Genomic DNA, 18,139 nt, shown 5'->3' on the forward strand with positions numbered 1-18,139 from the left:
TGGCTGCTCTCCTCCAGCCCCGTGCCCGAGGGAAGCCCTGTCTGGCAACCTGGCTCACGGAGGGTGGGGACAGAGGCTTTCGTGCCGTGCCACGTGCTGCTCTTCAATCCCCGTGTGCGCTCACGCCGCCTCTCTCACTAGCCCTTAGAGCGTGTTTCTAGGCCTGCTTACTGTACTTTGGAAGGCACACGTGTTTCTGATGCCTCCAGGAACACGTGTGTACCTGAGTGGAGGGAGAACCTGTGGTGCAGCAGCAGAGGCACACCAGACTTCTGAGGCCGGCCGCCTTGCGGCCTTTAACAGGATGGTGCCAGGCACCTCCAGCTCACAGGGTCCCCAGCTGATGCCTGCTCTTCCTCCTGCAATGGGTCGGGGGGCTGGGGACTCTCCTAGGTGGCACCACAGCCGCCCCGCTGCCCAGTCAGACACCCAGGAGTATCCATCCATGTGCCCACCCCCTCCCTTTCTGGGCTCTGATTCTACCTCCTCAGTGTCTTTCTCACCTGTGGCTTCCTGTCAGCTGTATGACTTCAGGTTAGCCATCTCACCTAGATGACCACTAACTGGCCCCTTCTAATTCATTCTCCAAAGGGCCTCCAGAGAGATCTTTCTGAAAAGAAAGTCCTAGCCCATCACTTCCATATGTAAAATGCTTCAATGGTACCAATTTGAATTAAAGAAAACACTCATATCTCAGGGCAGAGCAAACAAGGTCCTCCAAGATTGGCCCTGGTTCCACTTCCCGTAACATCTCCCACTGCCTCTGTGAGCCCTTCCTGTGACACGGCCATGCCAAAGGCCTGCAAATCCCAGAACATACCAAACCCTTGCACTGCTCTGTCTGGAACATCCTTGGAGGAGCCATTTCCAACCTGCTCTCAAGTGCTCTCCATCACTAGAACAGGAATCTTGTCTCGGCTCCTATCAGCCCAGCATGGTGCATGCTCTGGACCATCTGAGTCTTGCAATGACTGACACAAAGCGGACAATCAATGCTGTTTTCTGAATACTTTTGCTGCAGTGTATTTTCCCATGGATGAAAGATGGCAGGCCTCTACTTAGCTTGGCTGAGGTCGGTCATTTCACAGATTTCTATCAAACGTTAGCTGCACATCCTTCCCAGGCAAGCAATCCTTGGCCTTTCACCCACATCAGGCTTTCTTCCCACCACATTACACTCCAGCTGTTCTGAGGAAAACCCAATTCCAATGGCAGTCACAACTAGCAAGCTGCCTTGTTGACTATAATTTTTGAAAGCCTCTTGGTTATGAGATTAAAGCATGATCGGGTGAGTCACCGACATGGGTGTTTGCGTGTAATCGACAAAGTCCTGGGCTTGGCATCAGTCACCGTCCTGACTTTGTGCAGCAGTCAGAAGGATTTATCTAGAATGTTTAGGGGTTTTTCTCTTATCATCCTCACCCTCCTTTAAAGGATACAATCTTCACTTTTATGCCAAGTCTTAAGCCAGAGAAGCCTACTATCTGTTTAAAAGCCACTCCTGGGCAGCTCTGATGCCCACACCTCCTTTCCAGATGGTTCCTGGAGGGCACCATGCCTGCGCAAGCTCCTAGGACTGACTCCATACCAAATCTACTCAGGTGTATGTCTCTTTAATGGAACCGTTTTCTAAAAGAAACTTCTGGAGCTAGGAAATAAGTGGAGAACCTAAATGTAAATCTTAAAATTATAAAACTGCCAGAAGAAAACATAGGAAAAAATCTTCGTGACCTTGGGTTAGTCAAAGATTTCCTAGATGTGACACCCAAAGCACAATCCATAAAAAAATTCAATAAATTAGACTTTACCAAAATGCAAAACTTTTGCTCTTCAAAAGAGTATAAAAAAATAAGCCAGAGAGAATGAAAAGACAAGCCAAAGACAGGGAGAAAATATTTGCAAATCACAAATCTGATAGATGATTTATATCTAAAATATAAAAAGAAATCTCAAAACTCAGTAATAAGAAACCAAAAACCCAATTAAGAAATGGGCAAAAGATATGAAGAGACACATCACCAAAAAAGATATGCAGACAGAAAATATGCACATGAAAAAGACACTCAACATCATTAGGGAAATGCAAATTAAAACCACAAGGAAACACCACTACACACCTATTAGCATGGCTAAAACATACAAACAAACAAAAAACCCTGATAATACCAAGTGCTGATAAGCAGGTAAAGAAACTGGAACTATCGTACATTGCTGGTGAGTGGTATAGCCACTCTGGAAAACAGTTTGGTAATTTTTTATAAAGTTAAATATACACTTGTCATATGACCCAACCTTTTCTAGGTATTTTACCCAAGTGAAATGAAAACAACCATCACACAAAACCCTGTAGGCAGGGCTTCCCTGGTGGCGCTGTGGTTAAGAATCCGCCTGCCAATGCAGGGGGTATGGGTTCGAGCCCTGGTCCGGGAAGATCCCACATGCCGCAGAGCAACTAAGCCCGTGCGCCACAACCACTGAGCCTGCGTGCCACAACTACTGAAGCCCACGCACCTAGAGCCCGTGCTCCGCAACAAGAGGGGCCATCGCGACGTGTAGCCCGTGTACCGCAATGAAGAGTAGCCCTTGCTCGCTGCAACTAGAGAAAGCCCGCATGCAACAACAAAGACCCAACGCAGCCAAAAATAAAATAAATTAATTAAATAAATTAAAAAAAAATAAGATGGGGGAATTCCCTAAAAAAACCCAAAGAAACAAACAAACAAAAAAACCCTGTAGGCAAATGTTATGGCAGCATTATTCATAATCTCCCCAAACTGGAAACAACCCAAATATCCTTCAACTGACAAATGGGCAAATGAACATCTATACCATGTATACATTTATACTCTGCAATAAAAAGGAGTGAACACTGATACACACAAAACACAGGGGTGAACCTCAAGTGCATGATGCTAAGTCAAAGAAGCTAGACTCAAAAGCTACCAGCTGTCTGATTCCACTTACCTGACATTCTGGAAAAGGTAAAACTACAGGGACAGAAAACAGAAGTGGTTGCCAGGGGCTGAGGGTAGGGGCGAGGGGTTGACTACAAAGGGGTGTGCAGGAATTTTCTGGGGTGATGGAACTGTTCTATGTCTCGAGTGTGGTATGTGTAGCTTGCAGAACTGTATGCTAAAAAGAGTGAAGTTTACTGTACGTAAATTATACCTTAGTTGGGAAAAAAAGTAATTCTGGCTAAAAATGTGGCTGGTGGGTCTAGGGCTTAAGGTGTCAGGAGACTCTAGTGACCGCAGAAGGAAGTTTCTCCCTTTCTCAGAAATGGCAAAGAAACGACTCAAGAGTTGATCGAACCCACAAGCAGTAAAACAAATGCAAGCCGACACAATAATAAAACACCATTTCCAACCTACCATATTAACAAAGGTTAAATGGAACCCCCAGACTCTCAATTTGGGGAGAGGTAGTGACAATGCACTATTGTTCCCTGCTGGGGAAAGCCTAAATTAGTCTAACCTTTCTGGAAAATCACCCTGCAGCTTGTGTCAAAAGCTCTAAAAAATGTGCATGCTTTAGGATACCTAGAAAAATGTTATTACTAGGTGATGGGTAACTGATGGCTATTTTGGGCTTACTTGTTAATTTAAAATTTTCATAACACAAACTTGTATTACTTTTTTTTTAAAGATTTTTTGATGTGGACCGTTTTTTTAAAAATTTATTTATTTAATTTATTTATTTTTGGCTGTGTTGGGTCTTCATTGATGCGCTCAGGCTTTCTCTAGTTGCGACGAGCGGGGGCTACTCTTTGTTGCAGTGCGTGGGCTTCTCATTGCGGTGGCTTCTCTTGTTGCGGAGCACGGGCTCCAGTAGTTATGGCACACGGGCTTCAGCAGTTATGGCTTGCGGGCTGTAGAGCGCAGGCTCGGTAGTTGTGGCGCACAGGTTTAGTTGCTCCGCGGCATATGGGATCTTCCCGGACCAGGGCTCAAACCTGTGTCCCCTGCACTGGCAGGCGGATTCTTAACCACTGCACCACCAGGGAAGCCCTGGTGTGGACCATTTTTTTGTTACAATGTTGCTCCTGTTTTATGTTTTGGTTTTTTGGCCCTGAGGCATGTGGGATCTTAGCTCCCCAACCAGGGATCGAACCCGCACCCCCTTAATTGGAAGGCAAAGTCATAACCACTGGACCACCTGGGAAGTCCCAAACATGTATTACTTTCATAACACAACAATAAAAATTAATAAAAAAGAGAAAGTATCGCAGGAAAATAGTTATTCCCTTTAATGCGGTCCTTCTAACAATGTATTCCTGAGGAAATAGTCTAAAACAATTTTGATTAAGAATGCATAAGAATATTAATTGCAGTGTTATTTATCATAACAAAAACTGAAAGCCACCTAACGGTAGCCACATTAGGAAGGGTTATGTAAACTGTGGTATGTCTGTTCAAAGGGAATGTTTTGTGTCTCTGATTTGAGTGACATGGAGTGTGATGTGAGACCCTACTTCCTTCCCTTCCTTGCTCACAAAGGTTGCCTGCTCTCCCTGTGACTCCAGTACCAACTGCTGAGCGCTTCAAGACACGCCCAGTCTCGTCTCTTACCGCGGTGCTCCCTCCACACAGCCAACCAGACCAGACCGCCCCTCACCGGCTGCTGCCAAGCAGTAGGGACCCAGCCTTCCTCGCCCCCACGCCTCCACTTCAAATCCTTCCCCTCCATCCAGACCCACCGGACGGATCCCAAATGAGGTGAAGTCTTTCCAGGCCATTGCCGCTGGTGGCCTGTACTGTAGCCCTTCCTGGGTTCTTCCCTGATCGAGGTGGCTCTTTTGTGAGGACAGAAATGGGGCCTTTCTCGGCATCTGGGCACACGGTTAACATTCCTTTGGTGTTACGTGTCAGGGACTGTTCTAAGTGTTTTATGGGTACAATTCATTTAACCTAACATCCCCATGGCACAGTTACTATTATCATCTCCCTTTTACCGACGCTTACCTCTGAAACATTTTACCTCATTTTACTCATGATTATCTTGGGAAACTGAGGCACAGAAAAGTTAAAGTCACACAGCTAAGCAAAAGAGTAAGATCGGAGCCCAGGCGGCCTGTCCCAGGCCCATGCTCACAAGCTCTACACTCTCTTGCCACTGACTTGAAGCTGGTGGCCACAGGAGAGCTGAGTCTGGGCCTGGGGCAGAGTCTGGAGCAGAAGCATGTACCCCAAACAAGTTCCAAGCTAGGCCTCTGGGCAAACAGGACAGATCTCCACAGGGACCAAGGAGGAGTCCTTGGCAACAAGGGGTCAGGAATCCAGGCCTGGAAGCCGGACAGCCAGGCGGGCGGAGGGCAGGGAGAAGCTCAGGCAGACCTCTGCTCCCCCCTGAGCTCAGAAGTGTGCTCCTGCAGGCCAGCCGGGGAGGCAAGCAAGACTGCAAGCTTGGCTGGACAGAAGCTTGCAGGAAAAGCTAAGTCCCAGGACTTGGCTGGGGTGGAGGACAGGAGAATGAAGGGAGAGCTCCTTGTAATTCCCAGAGCAAAACTCGTTGTAGCAAATCAGGTTGGCATTCTCAGAGCTCAGAAACAGTTCCCAGTTCAACGTACTTCAAAGTCAGTAGACTGTTATTCATTAGCAAACTTTCTTATTTAGGGGACTGCCAATTTAATGCTGACAAGCAGATAAGAAACCTGCTGGGATCCCCTCCCTGGGTGTTGTCCTTCAGGTCTGCACTCATTTCCTCCCACTCTGGCACATTTCTTTTACCTCCCCCCGCCCGCCGCCCCCCACCCCGGGGTGGGGGTGTGTGTGTTCAAAATTCAAGGGCAATTAAATACTTTCTAATTTGCTTTCAGTATCTGTAGTGTTTTCTTACAGCAAATTGTTAATTGCTGTTTTGTACAGGAGAAAACTTTTAAAAACAGAATGACCTTGTTTCTCATTGACGTTTAACGTGGCCCCTTCAAATCATAGCTAGTGTCCCCACGTAAAATACCAAAGCAGCCACTTCCACACTCAGCCCAAACTCAACGTTTCCTGTGCACCCGCTTGCTCTCTGTGTCTGTATTCTGTCCATGAGACGTTAAGCTACTCTGAGGGCTGGGACCATGTTCTAATCTCTTCGTCCCAATATCTAGCACAGTACTCTGTGCCTAGTAGATTTTTTTTTTAAATGTGAGAAATTAAAAACATCAGTCAAAAGGGATGTTCTGAAGTTATAAAATACTTTTAAAGCTCTTAAATTCTCTTTAGTTAAAAATGTCTGTCACGTGCCATTTAAAATGGGAATGAAAGAAGTACAAAACAAACAACTGTGTTATAATAATATCATTCTTTAAAGACGTGGGAATTCCTTGAGTAATAACAAACAGGGCCACATCTTCAAGATCTATGGGCACAGTGTCCTTGAGCACCCACTGACCGTGGGGACATTCTGAGTGCTAGGAGCAGCTTGTAACATGCCGCTTCTGTACCAACGCCGCAGATTTATGAGTGAGAAAGACGTTGCAGCAAAGCATCTGCCTTCTACGCAGCTGATACTCAAGAACGCAGGCAGGGGGCTTCCCTGGTGGCGCAGTGGTTGAGAGTCCGCCTGCCAATGCAGGGGACGCGGGTTAGTGCCCCGGTCTGGGGGGATCCCACATGTCCCGGAGCGGCTGGGCCCGTGAGCCATGGCCGCTGAGCCTGCGCGTCCGGAGCCTGTGCTCCGCAACAGGAGAGGCCACAACAGTGAGAGGCCCGCGTACCGCAAAAAAAAAAAAAAGAAAATGCTCTTGTTTGGCAAAATAAAACCTAGCAATCCTATATCTCATCCCAGAATATTAATGGAAATCTCACTAGCCATGAAATCTGCTTAAGGAGACTGCAGGTTCTTGAGTGACAGGTGAAAGCAGCGTTTGGGGGGAACTCAGTCCGACAGCGGAGCTCAGGACAGCTGACAGGACGGCGGCAGAGCCACGCACGTCGGAATCAACTGCGCCTGCTCCAAGAGGCAGTCATGGTTGAAATCTAAGCATCAGCTGCAAGGGTTCCTTTTCCCCAGTGCAGGTTTTACTAACGTCAAAGGATTCCATGTCTCTTACGTAGCTGTTTGGCTCACATTCAAGTGACGTGGGGTGTGACATGGGGGCAGGACCAGGACGTGCCGAGTGTCCTGTGAATAGAAAGGGGAGAGTCCAGGAGCCTCCTAATCATGAGAACAACTACCCAGAAGCTAGGGCCCTGGAGGAGCCAAACCTGTCCCGTCTGTCAAAGCCACTTACCTGAAAGGCTCGCACCACAGAGAGAACGGAGGCACCGGCCACTGCCCCGCTCGACCCCCAGAACTTTCTTGTATACCATCTTGTCAGGGTGAGAGCCCTTTGTCTCACTTCACTGCCCCCTGGAAATGCTAGGGACTTAAGTTTGAATCATCTGGGCACAATCTCAACCCCAGCTGTGATGTGAGTTCTCTTCTCAGACAGCCCAGCAGCAACTAATACAGAAACTCTGTCTTGTGGAAATCATTTCTATTAAAAGCAAAAGCAGGCTCTGATCAGAATTCACAGAGGGAGAATTAGGCTGGGGATCCCACCATGGTATACAGATCATTTCCATCTCACCATGGGGGAAGGGCGGATGGCGGCTGATGTTAGCTCAGCCCAGAAGGACTCTTTTCAAAAGGCAGGTGGGGGGCTTCCCTGGTGGTGCAGTGGTTGAGAGTCCGCCTGCCGATGCAGGGGACACGGGTTCATGCCCCGGTGCGGGAAGATCCCACATGCCGTGGAGCGGCTGGGCTGGTGAGCCATGGCCGCTGAGCCTGTGCGTCCGGAGCCTGTGCTCCACAACGGGAGAGGCCACAACAGTGAGAGGCCCGCGTACCGCAAAAAAAAAAAAAAGAAAAAAAAAGGCAGGTGGGGGGGCTTGGTGCCTTGCCCACCTTTCCACGCCGGCAAATCAGGTCTCCGACAAGCCTGAGTATCTCCCTTTCCAGGGGGGCGCACTGGGGGTCTCTTTGCCTTCCCCCGGAGAGTCTCTTTTGCCGGGCTCCCCGAGGGGCACAGCTTGGTCTGAGGATACAGAGGTGAACACAGAAGTGCTCAGGAAGGCTCAGAAGCACTGCCAGCCCCCTGGGGTGCTAAAGCTTCCCGGCTCCTCATGCCTGTCCAGGCAGCTCCACCTTGAGAAAGTCCTCATTACACCCTGTCTTAAACCCTGTATGCCCTGGCAAGTAATCAAACACCCAACCCTTTTATTCAAAAGAGGAGGAAACCTCTCTGATTCATAATAAGCATTTAATTCTCTTACATAAGCACACCTCTCTTCTAGAGCTACAGTCCTTCTCCCAGATCACAACTGGCATCGTCTTTTTAAAAAGACCAATATGTACAGAGATGCTTAGAGACCTTGAAACACCCTTAACAACAAGCACTGGGCAGGGGCTGGAGATATAAAGGTGAACAGATGCTGTCCTTACCCTTAGGGAACTTACAATTTTAGAGAAGCAAATGGAAAATGACCAGGCAACATGAAAATGTGATCAAGACAGGTAACAGGTATAAACAAAGTGCTGTGGGAGCCGTAAGTGGGAAGGGGGATGGATGCGCTGGCCAGTGCAAGCTTCTCTGCAGCAGGATTTAGTTTCAGTCTTCAGCTTCCTGGAAACTAAGAAAGGTTTACAGGGGTGGGGGTAGAGCTTTTCTCTTCTATAAGAAATGAGCCTGGATGATAGGCAAGCAGAAAGAACCGGAAGGCAAGTGAAAAGCTTCTAGAGGTGAAGTGGGAGCCACGCTTACTCGCTAAAGTTACATAAACAGCAGTCTTCAGACTTCTGCTGAGGATATATTCTGGCCATTCTGACCAAGAGCAGAAGCATCAGCTACGGGTCCTCACTGGCAGCCACCGCACTGGAGGGCACCTAGTAGCGAAGGCCACGCTAGGACTCGGTGCCCAGTATCCCCGGTCCCCAGTTGGGTAGAGGGCACGTCCCCCTCTCTGCCTCTGGCTACTTTCTGCCCCCTCTAATCACCCCACAATCAGAGTTTCTTTTTACAGCATTAACTTCTGGGCTGTTCCAAATGCTCAAGCTGGCTCAAGCTGCCTTCTCTAATCCAAACTTTATCAGTAATAGATGGAATCTTTTGACCTCGGTCTGACTTGTGTGTCTATTTCTCAGTGGTTCAGAACTCAGAAGGCAGAGGAGTGTGATGGAACACGTCCCTTAAATCTCAACAGGGTGGGCAATCGGGGACCCTCAGCTCTTCTTCACCAATCATGTCCTTCACTCTGTTCACCATGTGATTCAGGGCTTCCCTTCCCAAGCAGCCTTCTTTCACTAATCCCATCTACCTAAGAACCATCAGGTTGGGTTTTCCTTTAGCCCTGTGTCAACTCACTATGCCCTTGCTTTTATCTTACTGAAGTTTCTTGTAAGTACACAGAGTTCTTCACAAATTCACTAAGCAACTTTAGGGTGGAAAGTTTGTCTTCCACTGCCTAAGGCTCCTTCAAAGAACTATGAGTAGTACTTGTAACACGATAGGAACTCAAGAAATATCTGTCCAGTGAGAGCCGGAAATCATGTCTGAGTCTGTATTTTTAACAACTTCCAGAATAATACTACCTGTATTCCTTCCAATTTTTGAAAATTATGAGTAATTGACTATGTGACATGCCTAAAGGAAGAGTGAGCACATGAAAAGTTTAGGGTTATAATAACAAGCTGCTCAGCCAAGTTACTCCGACACTTAATGATACAGGTTAGTTTTTATGCGTATGCTAACAAGCCACAGACAGTGATCAACTCACATAAGTGGGTGTAATTAGCGCTACTTATATACAACTAGGTCAAGTTTTCAAGTCTGTCTCTTGTCCACCCCTTGGGGTGCATAAATGTGGATTGTTTGCTCTGATTCCATATGACATTAGTGTGATGACTAAACCAATCTCTCCTTCAAGGGAAAGATTTCAAAAGCCTCTGACTGGGAAGTCCTGTGCCCCATGTTCCCTGAAAGCTGGAGGCTGTGGCTGTTCCCTCCTCAGCTGCCCCACTCCGCCCCAGAGCCATCCTAGATAGCCTGGGGGCTGAAGGGCTCAAAAGAGCACAGACTCTTGGCTGTGGATATATGTATAAATGAGACGAACAGATGAAAGTGAAAATCTTGCTCGTCATAATGAAACTGGTAACTGGGAAAAAGGGGACAATTCGGACAGGGTGATAGTTACTCTTTAAGCCTCCCTGATTCTAGAACTATCTCCACGGCTGACGTGATGCGCTGCCTGTCAACATTTAACCAGAAGCTCTGAACGTCTAGGAAAAGCCTTCCTGTACTGTTTACCATTGCCTTAAAGAGAAGTGTAGCAATTCTTATGGTGGCAGAGATGACACAGAGCAACTCTGTTCTCTTTAGTCTTAATTCAATTTCCTTTTAACTATTCATGTCAGGCCAAGCCAAACAGTGCCTGACAGCTACACACAGGACGTGAGAGCAACAGAAAAGGTTAGTGAGGTTACAAATGTCCTCCAAGGATCTGAGGCTGCAACAATAGTTCTCAGCACCGTTTCCCATAGGCTGTGGGTTTCTTACTGAGTCTAACGAGTAGAAAGAAGGACTTTGTTTGGGGGCGGGAGACCACTCTCCAGTCTCGACTTTACCGAGTTTAGGAAGAAGCTCTGAACCGCCTCTCTTATCATTTTACAGTTTAGGACCCTTATGAGTATTTTTTTAAATAATGGCTAATGCAAATAGGAAGAGTCTATGCTGTTAACACGTTGAACAATAGGAAAGATGAAGAAAGAATCCAAGGCCACAGTCACTGGGACATTTCAGGAGACCTAGTCTGACTCAGAGAGAGAAAGAGAGAGAGAGAGAGAAAGAGGGAGGGAGGGAGGGAGGGAGAGAGAGAGAGAGAGAGAGAGAGAGAGAGACCGACCCCCCCCCCGCCCCCTCCATGTAGGCAGAGAACTCCTGACAGGCATTTCCCTCATAGGTGCCCTTATTCACAGGCTACTGGAAAGAGGATAAACTGCTGTGATCTTTCTGGAAGGGAATGTGGCAATGTTTCAAAATTCTTAAATATGTCTATATTTCTGACCCCATCAGCACAGTTCCAGGACTGTCCTAAGGAAATAACCAGAGGTCACAATAAAGATTTATGAACATAGATGGCCATGGCACTATTTATAGTATCAAAAAATCAGAAACTAAAAATCCACAATTGGGGCAAGGTTAAATGTTTAAGAGCATATGCGTATGATGGAATATTACATAGGCATTATAAGGTTTTAGAAGAATTTTGAATGACATGGGAAAAAACGTATATAATATTAAAATGCAGAATATAAAAACTACATGTATGCTACGCTAACCACTCCTCCCTCCTACCTGAAGTGGGAAATTCATAAGAAATCATAATATAACAACATATTAACAAGAATATGCTTTTGCTTTCCTAACCTGATTTAGAGCCTCCTTTCTAAGGAAACAGTGGGGACCGAAGGGGCCTAACTGAGAACAGAGCAGGAGGAAGTGTTTCTGGCCCTCCTGTGTGTCTGGTGCCACGTGCCTCCCCACTACAGCTCATTTCTCTGCAGCTTAAGGACCACTTCGATGCGGGTGGCCTCCCAAATGGCTACCTCCAGGTGAGCCCTCCTGACTGACCTCCAGACCTCTCTGCCCACATGCTTATTCCACATCTAGACCTGTTCTGTCTCCAGCTGGCCCCTCAAATGCAACAGACCCTCAGCGGAAGTCATCTGCTTTCTTCTCAGCTCTCCTATCCCAAGGTATTTCCTGGTCAGTCCGTGGTACTGCATCAATGCACATGCCTGGACCTGAAGCCCGACCCCCTGATTCAAATCTCCTCCTTCCCCACCCGCCCCCTCCCTTCCACATCTAATCAGGACAGTCAATTTGTCAAGGCTTGCCCATCCTCCTTCCTCACTGGGATCTGTGATTTTCTCTCTCCCCAGGGGCTCCATCTCAGGTTGGGCCCTTGTCATTTCTCTCTTGGAATATAAGCTTCCTTTACTTTCTTCTTTCAGTCTACTCTCCATACTACAGCCAGTAAGCTCTTTCTAGAACACAGTTCTGATCACGTCCCTTCTGTATCTGAAATCATCCCGCGGCTCCCTGAGCCTGTTCCTGCAGACTTCACGGCCTGGCCCCCACTCCCTCCTGGAGCTGCTCTCTCTTCGCAGGCCACACCACAGGACCTGGAGCGATCCGACGCTGCCCAAAGGCGCCACCCCTCGCCCCTTCCACGCCTGCACCAGCACTTTGCATGAAATGCCCCACCCCGTGCATTCGGAGCCTGGTTAGCCCCTCAAGTCTTTTAAAGGCCTTGGTGTACACACTGCCCCTGCCGGGAAGTCTTCCCTGATCCCGAGACTGGGCCCATCCTCTCCAATGCAGTCTCACCACACTCTGCGACAGCTCTGTCACAGCACTTAACGTTTTCTGTGTGGTCTGCCGGCTCCTTCACTACACTATAAACTTAAGGATGGGGACTGTTCATTGCCAGCACCTACCACATACTTGCTTTCTGTACCCAATAAATGCTTTCTGAAGACATGCTGCTGAAGGGAGGACTCTATGACTAAGAAAATAGAGACCAAGTCTACAAACATATCCAACCACCTGATCAATAGCTTACTCTTGTGCTCAAGTGATGACATAAATTCTAAGATCAAGGAAGAGCCAGACAGGATGATGATGCCCATCCTTCTTACCCTGCACCAACTATCACACTGTACCAAAATTAAACAGCAGAGAGCTGGAATGCTCATTTCTTAAAAATAACTGTATTGTAGAGAAGGAACAGAAACATACTTAACTATATTTTTAAATGCATGATCCAACAAAACACGTTGCTACATACAGCAGCAGGGGTGGGGGGGGCGGGGGGAGAATCGCCATACAGCTTTCTGTGAGTCAAGTTTTGCAATGGCCGTCTTCCCACCTTCGGAATCCTACCAGATGGCGGAGCCAGCGTCTCTGCAGGTGGGCTCAGGAAGGCGGGGGCGGATGGGATGAGATCTGACTGTGAAGAGGCTGCTGAGCTTGCAGAGGTGGGAAATCAAGAACCACTGCTCTTTTTGCTTCAGGCTAATTAGAGCTACCTGACTGTTTTGCTTCAGGCTAATTAGAGCTACCTGACTGTGAATAGGGTAAGGGAACTGATGCTCCGCGGATTCATTCCTTTACTTCTAGCCTCCAAGTGGACCTGCTAAGCATGATACTAATCAAAGGAATAATTTACTTAATTGCATGAAACTATCCCGAGAGGTAACTCAGCGCAAGTGTTCTCTATTACCAGCCCAACTCCCCAGTGCAGTGGTGAAGGGCTGCTAAAAGCTGACTGGGTAAGAGAGCTGGATTTCATTTAAGCAGGGGTCGGCATACTATGCACCACAGGTCAAACGTGGCCCACCACCTACGTTCTGTATGGCTCACGAGCTAGGAACGGTTTTTATATTTTTAAATGATTCACAAATAATCAGAGGAAGAATACTGTTTTGTGACATGAAAATTGTATGAAATTCACATTTCAGTGTCCTTAAAGTTGTACTGGAACACAGCCACACTCATTTGTTTGTCTGTCCCTGGCTGCTTTCACACTACAACAGCAGGGTTGAGTAGTTGAGACAGAGACCAGATGGCCTACAAAGCCTAAAATATTTGCTATCTGGCCCTTTGCAGAAAGTCTGCCGAACCCTTACTTAAAAGGCTGGGCTAGGCCAAGGTCATCCATAATAGCATTCCACAGCAGTTTGGGTCCCAAGGTATCTAAAAATTGTTTCCACCAATAAGTTTACCTTAACGATCAAGTCCACTCAAAGAAACTGCCTGAAGTTTGGGCTTCAGAACTGTGCCAGGTGGGAATCATATATGATGAAGCTGAGAATTTAGTAAAGGCTCCTTTAGTTTGATGGAAACATCCGATTTTCTTCACTATAACTTTCTCTAAATTCAGAAAGTCAACGGCTCAGCAGGAGTCATTCACATCCCCTGACCACCTGCTGGGGACCCCAGAAGTGGCACAGTTTCCCGCAGTCATGCTTGTTTCTCCAGAAGCCCTCACACAGTGGTCTCTAAGCGCTACCACCTGACTGAGCAAGGTCGGGCTGGAGAGAAAGCGCCAGAAAGCTGTAGGTGTAGTTTCCTGAAAACAGTCAATATTCTCAAGAAGTTTTTGTTTGGGGGCTCTACTTAGCACCCCACTATCCTCCCTTGCTATCCTTTCTGAAGGCAACGGCCCAGGCACAGAACTCCAAAAGGAGCCGAGGCCTTGTCATCCTATCATGTCACAGTCAGGCTCCCTAGGTGGGAGCGGGCTACCAGGTGTGCACAAACAGAAGTGCCAGGGAGCTTGCGCACTCCCCGAACCAGAGCAGGGGGTGGAGGCCTCTCACAGTTCCCCTTCCCCAAAGCTCAAGATTTGCATATCATTATAAGCCATTATGATTACTTTTACTACAAACACAAAAAACTCTGCGACTCCCTTTATGGGAGTCTCCTTTTAAGAAACAGGAGTGACGTGTTATAAATCAATAAAATAACACAAGCATCTGCGTTCAATTCTAGATTTAACATGACAGCAGAAAACAAGGGATATTATTCAACTCATCCAATCAAAAAGCACATAGAGGGCTTCCCTGGTGGCGCAGTGGTTGAGAGTCCGCCTGCCGATGCAGGGGACACGGGTTCATCCCCCGGTCCGGGAGGATCCCACATGCCACGGAGCGGTTGGGCCCGTGAGCCATGGCCGCTGAGCCTGCGCGTCCAGAGCCTGTGCTCCACAATGGGAGAGGCCACAGCGTGAGAAGCCCACATACCGCGGAAAAAAAAAAAAAAAAAAAAAAAAAAAGCACATAGAATGCACTTGGCACCTGCACTGACTTTCGGGGCAGTGAAACAAAGGAGCATCATTTCACTGAGCTAGGACCTCTTAGAACTAGGTTCGCCCTCTAGGTAAAAAAGATGCTCGGAGTAGTCAAACCAACCTCGAAGGCAGTACTTCGCAGTCTGTTTCACACCACAGTACATACAGAACTTGCTAATATTTAAGCATACACTGGGTAAGCACACAGGACTGCAGGCAGGTGGTCCCAGGGGACCAGGGCCAGCTCAGGTGGCCCTGTGGCCTGAGGGTGCACTATCTCAGACATGGGCCAGGCAGCTCCGGCCTAAGCTGTTGCCTGCAATCACCCAGTGATCGAGTTGCTCTGTGTTTCTGTGGTTACTGTGACCTCCAAACCAGCCTGTCCTCGACCTGACAGACAGGCCCCACGCTGGTGTCCTCCACCTCACTCATTCTGGAGATCATTACAGTAAACTGATTTCTTGGAAAGGCAAAACTGCTGGCTTAGCAGGTTTATCCTGCATTCAAGGGCGTACAGCGCGACACAGATGTTGTCCCCTCTCACGGAGGTCGAGATCTCACAGACCCCTCTCACAGACCCTCTCTAATTGAGGTCGGTGTAGGAGGACATATTTTTTGGGGGACTGCCACCAAAAATGCGGACACAGTGAACTGGGGCAAACAAAGCATCAGAGAGCAACTCCAAACAGCAGGCTATGCCAAAAGCACTGAGGAGAAGTGTATTTTCGTGAGGGCAAATGCAGGCAGTAGGCACAGGAGAACAAACGCAGGGACTGCTGAATGGGGCCATTTAGCTGATTTATAATGGATCTTGCCAGTGTCCCTTGCTACAGGAGATTGATGTGCTCCTTCTTCTAAAGCTGTGGTCCACACACTTGTTTTCTGGGGAACCAAGGAATCAGCTCCAAGGATGCAATTCCATTATTTTCAAACCTTAATTAACTGGAACCTAATTAGGACTTGAAGGGCTTTTTTTCTCACTTTGAAGGAAAACTTTTCTCTCTTAAGTCAGCATGGTGTAAATGGAGGAAAAGCGAACAAAGAGTGGGCTATCTGGGTTTCTTGCATATAAGCAACTCATCTAACCTTTGGGGACTTCAGCTTCTAATCTATGAATTGAGAGGGCTGATGAAATACAGGTATCTAAAGTTATTTTCATTGGGATTGACATATACACACTACTATATATTATAAAATAGAGAACTAATAAGGACCTACTGTATAGCACAGGGAACTCTACTCAATACTCTGTAATGACCTATATGGGAAAAGAATCTAAGACTGGATATATGCATATGTATAACTGATTCACTTTGCTGTACAGCAGAAAGAAAACACTGTAAATCAACTACACTCCAATAAAAATTAATTAAAAAGTTATTTTCAGCAATAAAATTCTGACTCTAAGACATGCCAATAGATCAGTATCAATCTGAAACTGTGATCATTCTTTTTTTGTTTGTTTGTTTGCGGTACGCGGGCCTCTCACTGTTGTGGCCTCTCCCGTTGCGGAGGACGGGCTCCGGACGCGCAGGCTCAGCGGCCATGGCTCACGGGCCCATCCGCTCCGCGGCATGTGGGATCTTCCCAGACCGGGGCACGAACCTGTGTCCCCCGCATCGGCAGGCGGACTCTCATCCACTGCGCCACCAGGGAAGCCCTGTGATCATTCTTCTACCCTGACTGCCACACCCCTCCTAATGCGAGGTGAGATTGCTGATGGTCTTTTACAGTGTTTAGCGTATTTAACATATTTAATTCAATCCAATTTTATAACAATCTGATGGGGAAAGGTTTCTAAAATGGTATAACAGAACCCTCTCATTTGATGTGCCTGAAGCAGTGGTGGGTTAGTTTTTCCAGAAGCTGGCTAAAGAGGGGAATCATACAGAAGAGATACATACATAACTAAACATTTGTTTTACTTAATTTATATAAATCTACATTCATTCAGTTTTAGAAAAAATGTAAAGCTTTTTGAAAAGGTATGCTAATTGGATTTCTACATCCTTTTTTTCTGATAAACTACTCATAATTCATCATGTATAATTTATAGTTTTTGTTTCATTAAAAGAGAGTGAGAGCTTAGACACCTGCAAAGCAATCTCAGTACAGAATTCCTCCGGAATTTTATGATCTTTTCCCCCACTCTTCTATAGTTGTCACACCCAAACAGCAGAACTTTTCGAGATTCTTCTTCATCAAGTGTTTCCAAACAATTTAACTTAGTTTTCACAGAAACACCAGCTTTTAAAAATGTTCTTACTTGATCAGTTTACCTAATATTCAATTAAACTGCATAATTATAACAACATGTACTACTGGCGTAGCCAGGATGGGAATAAAGAGGGCTGACCCTTGATACACACAACTAACTCCTCTGGTGGAAGGGAGCACAGCCAGCGCGTGTAGCACACCGTGGGCACTGGTCACTGCGTCGGGCAGAAGGGGCGGTGAGCGCTGGCTGAGAGGACCATGGGGCGGCCAGGTGAGGAGTCCGGGGACGCAGGTGGAGAGGCTTGTGTAGGGCCTGGGAAGAAGGGCAGGGCTGGAGAAACTAACTTTGGTGTCGTCAGCATCTCACTGGTAATTAAAATCATCAGAACACAGGAGTTCATTCAGGGAGGGAGTGTGGATAGAGAAAAAGAGGGTGGGGTAGACCCCAGGGAATGCCAACCGTAAAGGGGTGAGCAGAGGAAGAGGCTCCTGCAAAGGGACCAGCAGGACGTGACTAGAGATGTATGAAGAGAAGCAGAGAACCAGGAGGTGAGCTTCAAAGGGCCAAATGCAGGACAGAAGTCCAGGAAGCAAACGCTGAGAAGCGTGCTTGGATTTACAACCAGGCAGCCGCTGGTGAATGAGAATGAGCTTCACACCCCAAAGCACGATCTCACTAAGGGAAGGAGAGGAGATCCTCCGTCCTCTTCCACGCCCGTGACGCCTCGTCCACTGGCTCTGCCGTCTCCTCCAGCAGCCACTCTGTGTACTGTCTCCCAAGTGGCATTCTCGAGCAGGCAGGTCTGCTCAGGCTACCTGAGCCCAGGAAAGGGAAGGAGGGGCATGAGGGTTCCAGAAGACGTCTTGACTCCCCCAAGCACAGGCAGAACCGATGATCCATTTGTCCCAAGAGCCGCTAACTTATTCGTACGCCCAGGGCAGCAACTGTTTGCCATGCCTTCTGAGAAGCATTTGTGTAAGTTTATCACAAAAAGTAGGATGCAATGAAATCTTCAATTAGAAAGTTTTAAAACCAGGCTGATAAACTAGTGATAAACTACTCATAATTCATCATAATTTCTGATAAACTACTCTACTTT

General features: G+C 47.3%; 1 protein-coding gene across 3 annotated transcripts in view; it reads right to left on the reverse strand.

The window, feature by feature from the left end:
• Positions 1 to 18,139, reverse strand: part of DIS3L2 (DIS3 like 3'-5' exoribonuclease 2) — a 375,400-nt gene that overhangs the window by 57,671 nt on the left and 299,590 nt on the right. The window lies entirely within an intron of this gene.

The sequence above is a fragment of the Mesoplodon densirostris genome, chromosome 8, assembly GCF_025265405.1.
Source record: "Mesoplodon densirostris isolate mMesDen1 chromosome 8, mMesDen1 primary haplotype, whole genome shotgun sequence".
NCBI lineage: Eukaryota > Metazoa > Chordata > Mammalia > Artiodactyla > Ziphiidae > Mesoplodon > Mesoplodon densirostris.